Genomic DNA, 6,937 nt, shown 5'->3' with positions numbered 1-6,937 from the left:
CCATGGAGTTTTTCGTATTCACCACCCCAATCAGTTTGCATGGTTACAATTTTGCGACCAAATTTGCGTTCAACAAGTTGCTGGAAATTAAGAAAGACTTGATAAACATCACTGCGTTTCTTAAGCAAATAAATCCAGGTAAATTTACTGTAATCATCAATGAAGCTAACATAGTACTGGTGTTTGCCAACACTGGCGGGAGCAGGACCCCATACATCAGAGAACACTTGTTCCAATGGAACAGTAGACACACTAATAGAAACGGGGTAGGGAAGTTGATGACTCTTCCCTTGTTGACATGGATCACACACATAAGGATTTAATTCTGGCGAATGACTGAGTTTATTTCTTCTAAGAACTTGTTGAACAATGAACGACGATGGATGTCCTAGACGGCGGTGCCAGGTGGAGGATGACGGCTTGATGGTGATGAAGGCATGCTTGGAAGGGTCGACAGTAGTGGGTACGAGAGGATACAAGCCGTCATGACAGGGACCTCTAAACAGAATTTTCCTGGTTGCCTGATCCTTAATCAAAAAGAAGAAAGGGTGAAACTCAACAAAGGCATTATTATCAAGGGCAATTTTATGAGTAGAGAGTAAATTTTTGGTGGCACTAGGAACATGGAGAATATTACGAAGATGTAAAGAACTATGAGGGGTATGCAATATTGAATGACCAACATGCTCAATTTTCATACCTGTACCACTGGCGTTGTTGACTTGATCACGGCCTTGATAGGTGTCCCGAGTGTGCAGTTTGTTCAATTGTCCAGTGATATGATCAGTGGCTCCACTATCCATGTACCAATTCGTGTCCACACCGTATGCACCCTTTTTATCCGTCCTGGAGTCATCATCATCATCACTATCACGGTCTGCATAACGCCACCAGCACGCACTGGCTGGATGGCCGTGCTTCGCGCATATCTGACAGGTAACATCAACATAGGGAGTAGGGGTGCGGCCACGGCCCCGACCACCCTTGGGTGGTCCACGCCCATCCTCACGGCGATCACGGCGCCCATCACGATCACGGTCACGGCGCCCATCACGATCACGGTCACGGCGCTGATCATCACGTCGGCGATTGACATAGGCATCCCCAATGGGCCTGCCGAAGATAGTACCCGGGGTTTACTGAAGGCCCACTACTCGAAGAATAAGAAGATTCGGAAGCCCAAGATATTTTTAAGAAAAGTTAGAGTTGTAATAGGAAGCATTACTTGTAATCTTGCGGGATGAGTTAGAAACCTTCTCGGACTCTGTAACTTGTACAACACGAATCCCTCGGCTCCACCTCCTATATAAGGGGGAGTCGAGGGACAAAGAAAGCATCGAATCATTGTCTCTCAAACCCTAGTTTTCATAATCGTCGAGTACTTTTCGGCTGAAACCTTCGAGATCTACTTGCCCTCTACTTCCAACTAAACCCTAGTCTACAACCTGTAGGCATTGACAAGTTAATACCTTGTCAATTGGCGCCGTCTGTGGGGATTAGAGGCGTCAAGGATCTGATCTCGATGGCACGTTCAAGATCGTCGACTTCGTCAACTACAAGCAACGCAATGGATCGAGGTAAACAGATTGCAACTGGTCCTGTCGATTTTGTTCCTCACCCGCCCTCCCGTTTGGATGCATATGCGTATCTGGAGGAGCCTATGGAGATGACGTTCGGAAGGTTTCACTTCCGCGTCGAGAAAGAGGGAGCGTATCGTGTCGAAATTCCGATCTCGTCGAGATTGACGGCGGTCGATTCCGATTTTTCGAACTCTACATCGTCAATCGAGTCAGGAGAGAAAGAAACTTCATCGTCACGCTTCATCAGCACTAGGGCAAGAGAAAAGCTCGCCAAGATCTTCAGCGACATGTCGTTTGAGTCATCTGCGGACTCCTATATAAGCGATGACTCAAGCAGTGTCGACAGCTTCAACTTCATCGACAAATCCACTACAGTGGGCAAGGTCTTCGCCAATCTTTATGATGGTGTCACCAAACCCAGCATAGATCTGAATACAAAGTACCATCAGATTTATGTCATCGGAGAGCCAAGCCGTGACCAGGAGGAAACATCTGAGGCTTTCGACTATTTGGGAAATCCATACGTCGATCCCTCTGATTTGCGACGAGGTCTAGGCAACAAATATATCGGGTCCGAACCTCGAGATAGAGTTCAACTTCCGCAAGCAGCATGGGATAGAGCCGCAAGGGCTATGGATGGCTCAGAACCAATGGCTACCACAGCCACACCAGAAGAGTTGCAAGCATATCAATATAGGCTCGCACGAGCTGCAAGGGAATTGGAAAAACAGACAGCTGCTTTAAACAGAAGAAAGGAGGCAGCCTCTGCATCAAGCAGGCGAAGGGCAGAACTGAGTCGACAATCTAGAACTTCGGGTGATAGCCACAGGGAAGCTCGGAACAGAGCAAGATCAAGGTTGAAAAATATACCTGAAGGAGAAAGAGAGCACTTGGTTCAAAACCTAGACATGTCTTTTATGTCGATAGACACCAGAGGGAACATCATCCCCAAGACACCAGAAGCTGGGTATATGGCGACACAAGCTTTCATCCTTGCATCCAGGCCACCCCCAGGAGATCCAAGGGAGGCATTGTATAACATGGCAATGGCAGGAGTTGGAGCCATGGGAACGGCGTTTGCATCAACACCTCTCGAAGGAACAACAAGGCAAAATAGTCCACGTCCTGCGGCAGCAGCAACAGCAGCTCCCGAAGGACCAAGCGGAGCAAGAGACACGGCAGCACAAGCAAGGGTCGACAGAGCGCGACAAAGCAGAAGGGAACATCGGTATTCCCTAGAGCAAAACGACGAGGATATGTGCGGTTTACCATGCTTAACAAGGAGAGTCCGAAAAACTCGAGTCCCTTCGGGATTGAAGTTGCCCGATAATTTCAAGAAATTCGACGGCCTGCAGGATCCAGAGGATTGGCTAGTTGATTACCTCGAGACGGTGAAGCTCACAGGAGGAACCAGAGCAACAGCTATGCAAAGCATCCAGGTGCATTTGAGTGGAGCCGCGCGATCTTGGATAAAGAAACTTCCTCCAGGATCTATCCACAGCTGGGATAGCTTCGAGGACGTGTTCGTCAAGAATTTCCGGTCTACCTGCAAAAAACCTGCATCGCTAGAAGAACTGAGGGCGTGCCGACAAAAGCCAGACGAGCCAATGAGAAAGTATATCCAAAGGTGGAATATCATCAAAAACTCGGCAGAAAATATATCTGACGAGAGAGCAATAGATGCGTTTGTCGCAGGAATCAGGCGGGGAGATTTTGTCGAGGATTTGGGGAGGACCAATCCAAAGACAGTATCCGCGTTAATGGAGATAGCAAATAGATGGGCAGATGGGGAAGATGCTGTTCACAACAAACGGCATAGGTCACCAAAGGAGGACCGCGGCCGAAATTATCAAAGTAGGTGACGTTTTCCTCGGCAGTACTCAAGCTATGATGCTCTAGGGAAAATCTCGGTTGGCTTCCGAGCAAGCGCCGGAGGAAACAACAGAGATGATTACCAGAGGAGCAATGAGCAACGAGGCGACAATAGAGATGACTCTCGAAACAATAGGCAAAATACCAGGCCAAGGTTCCAGAGGCCTTTCGTGTCTCCCGAAGAGATGATGAACGGTCCGTGTCAGATGCATTTTTTCCTCGGACGACAGAAAAGACAACGGGACATCTGCAGAAGGATTGTCGAAACTTCCAGGCAATGCTAAGGTGGGCAGGGCATGCTAATGCTCAGGCAGCACACAGAAATCCTCGAGAACCCAGGAGTGAGATTCACTTGCCACCTCCTCCCACGATTACGGACGAAAATCGACATCAGCTCAGAATAGCGGCAGCACCTGCACCACCGCCTTATGTTGATCCTAACTCTAACGGAGCGGTCTCGATGATTCAGAAAGGAAGGCCATCCAATAGAGCTCAGAAAGTAATCTCGCGACAGGTGTTCATGGCAGAAAAAATGCCTCCACCAACAGTCGAGTATCTTAATTGGTCAGGACAAGATATTGGCTTCACCATAGCTGACCATCCACAGCAAGTTCCTCGACCAGGGCAGTCAGCACTCATCTTACCAGCAGTCATCGCAGGGTTCGACGTATCCCGCGTGTTCATAGATGGCGGCAGCAGCTTAAACCTTATGTACGCAGATACATTAAGGAAGATGAACATATCCCTAGCAAACCTGAAACCAACAGACACGAGATTCCACGGTATCACACCGGAGAAGCCAAGTTATCCGCTGGGGAAGATTAATCTCGACGTTCAGTTTGGGACCCGAGAAAATTACAGAATCGAGAGGCTGGAGTTTGAAGTCGTAGATTTCCCATCACAGTACCACGCTTTGTTGGGCCGACCAGCATATGCCAGGTTTATGGCGGTACCACATTACACGTACCTGTTATGGAGGATGCCTGGACCTAAGGGACCAATCACAGTCAAAGGAAGCTTTGCGTTAGCCGATAAATGCGATAAGGATTTTCATCGATTGTCAGAAACTTTCGGGATGCAAGCAGAGTATATGGCGTCAAGGCTCACGACTGATTATGATGTGTTGCCAGACGTAGGAAGGCCAAACAAAGAATCAACTTTCAACACTGAGAAAAATTCTAAGGAGGTGCAGATTCACCCGACAGACCCAAAAAAGACGACATCCATCGCAAACGACATGGACCTCGCATAGGAAAGCGCGCTCGTCGAGTTCCTCCGTGAGAACTGGAAAATCTTCGCATGGTGTCCAGCTGACATGCCAGGAGTACCCAGGGAACTTGCCGAGCACCACCTAAACTTGGATCCATTAGCGAGACCAATCAAGCAACCTTTGCGGCGTTTTTCGGAACCAAACCGCAAAGCTATGCTGTCAGAAATTGATCGACTAAGAGAAGCTGGTTTTATCAAGGAGCTGCACACAGAGGCCACATGGGTAGCAAATCCGGTGTTGGTGCCGAAGAAAAATACTAAAGTCCTTCGCATGTGCGTCGATTTTACGTGTCTCAATAAACATTGTCCAAAGGATCACTTTCCCCTCCCGAGGATCGATCAAATTATCGACTCCACGGCAGGATGTGAACGTCTTTCCTTCCTGGATGCATATTCTGGTTATAACCAGATCAGATTGAAAGAAGAAGATGAAGTCAAAACAGCGTTTATCACACCGTACGGCATGTTTTGCTATAGAACAATGCCCTTTGGTTTGAAAAACGCGGGAGCAACATACCAGAGGATGATGCAGAAGTGTTTGGCGACACAGATTGGGAAAAACGTACAAGTGTACATCGATGATGTCATCATAACATCAAAGAAGGGGACGACGCTAATCGAGGATCTGAAGAAAACTTTCGACAACCTCGACAAATTCTGCCTCAAGTTGAACCCGACGAAGTGTTCCTTCGGCGTCCCAGCAGGAGAACTTCTTGGGTTCCTAGTTTCAGCAAGAGGGATTGAAGCAAATCCCGATAAAATACAAGCTATCGTAACAATGAGGAAGCCAACAAAGTTGAAAGAAATACAGCAACTAACTGGGCGAGTCGCAGCTTTAAGCAGATTCATCGCCAGGCTGGGAGAGAAAGCGTTACCGTTCTACACTTTAATAAAGCAAGGAGAGAAATTCCAGTGGAATGAAGAAGCCGATAGAGCCTTCGAGGATCTGAAACGCACAATCTCGACACCACCAATCTTGGTGGCGCCTAAAGAAAAGGAACCTCTCCTGCTGTACATCGCAGCCACACCCCAGGTGGTTAGTACGGTGCTAGTCGTCGAAAGAGAAGAGGAAGGAAAACTCCATGGAGTGCAAAGGCCGGTATATTTCATCAGTGAAGTTTTATCGCCTTCCAAACAGCGGTACCCACAGTACCAGAAGCTAGCATATGGAGTGATTACAACGGCAAGAAAGTTGCGCCACTATTTTTTGGCACACCCGATAATAGTAGTCAATGAAGCACCTCTTTCAAATATACTGAACAATCCAGAAGCTACAGGGCGTGTCTCCCATTGGGGAATAGAACTTTCCCCTCGGGACATCACGTATGAAAAAAGAAAGGCAATCAAGTCGCAAGTTTTGCCAGATTTCATTGCAGAGTGGATGGAGCTGCAAAATACAGGACCCCCAGATTATCAAGAACTTGGACCATGAACTTCGATGGATCCAAGAGAGTAGAAGGAGCTGGTGCAGGAGTGATACTCATATCACCCGAAGGCGACAAACTGAAGTATGTCCTACGGATGACGTTCCCAAACGCATCTAACAATGAAGCAGAATATGAAGCCCTTATACACGGGATGAAGATGGCGAAAGCTTGCGGCGCAACTCTGTAACATCCCAAGTTTCAACAATAATAAACAAGAAAGACAAATTCCCCAAACTCAAAATTTGCAATTAACAAAAACTTTTTATATGCATATAGTGCCACATATAGTTTCTTGCATTTGAGTGATTTCTTTTGTGCAATTGCCATGATGAGTGTTAGTATGATTAACAATTTCTAATTGAACCCTAACAAAGATCACCAAACCCTAAATTGAGGAGAATAGAAGAAAATGGGAAAAACCCATATTTCACTTACATACACAATATGCCAAATTGCAAATCCTCAACCTAGGCCATAATTGCTTGCTCCCTTGCTTGTAAAATACTTCAATATGATAAACTAACACAATTGCATCTTTGGATCAAGAATCAAACACAAGGAAATCAAAATTCTTACATACATATGATAATGGTCACTTGTCACCAAAATAATTTCTTCACTACTTTACCCCTCTGGTTTTCTCATTTCTTGAACTAAACTTGGTCAACCAAAGCCATGTCATCCAAGACCATGTCAAGGTGAGTAACTTTGATGTTGACCAACATGGCTAGAGTTGACTAGGTTGACCAGTATAAAGGTGACAAGTAGGGATGCTGAAATAAAGAGAAG

Source organism: Lolium perenne, chromosome 4 (genome assembly GCF_019359855.2).
Source record: "Lolium perenne isolate Kyuss_39 chromosome 4, Kyuss_2.0, whole genome shotgun sequence".
Classification (NCBI taxonomy): Eukaryota; Viridiplantae; Streptophyta; class Magnoliopsida; order Poales; family Poaceae; genus Lolium; species Lolium perenne.
This window is presented reverse-complemented; position numbering follows the sequence as displayed.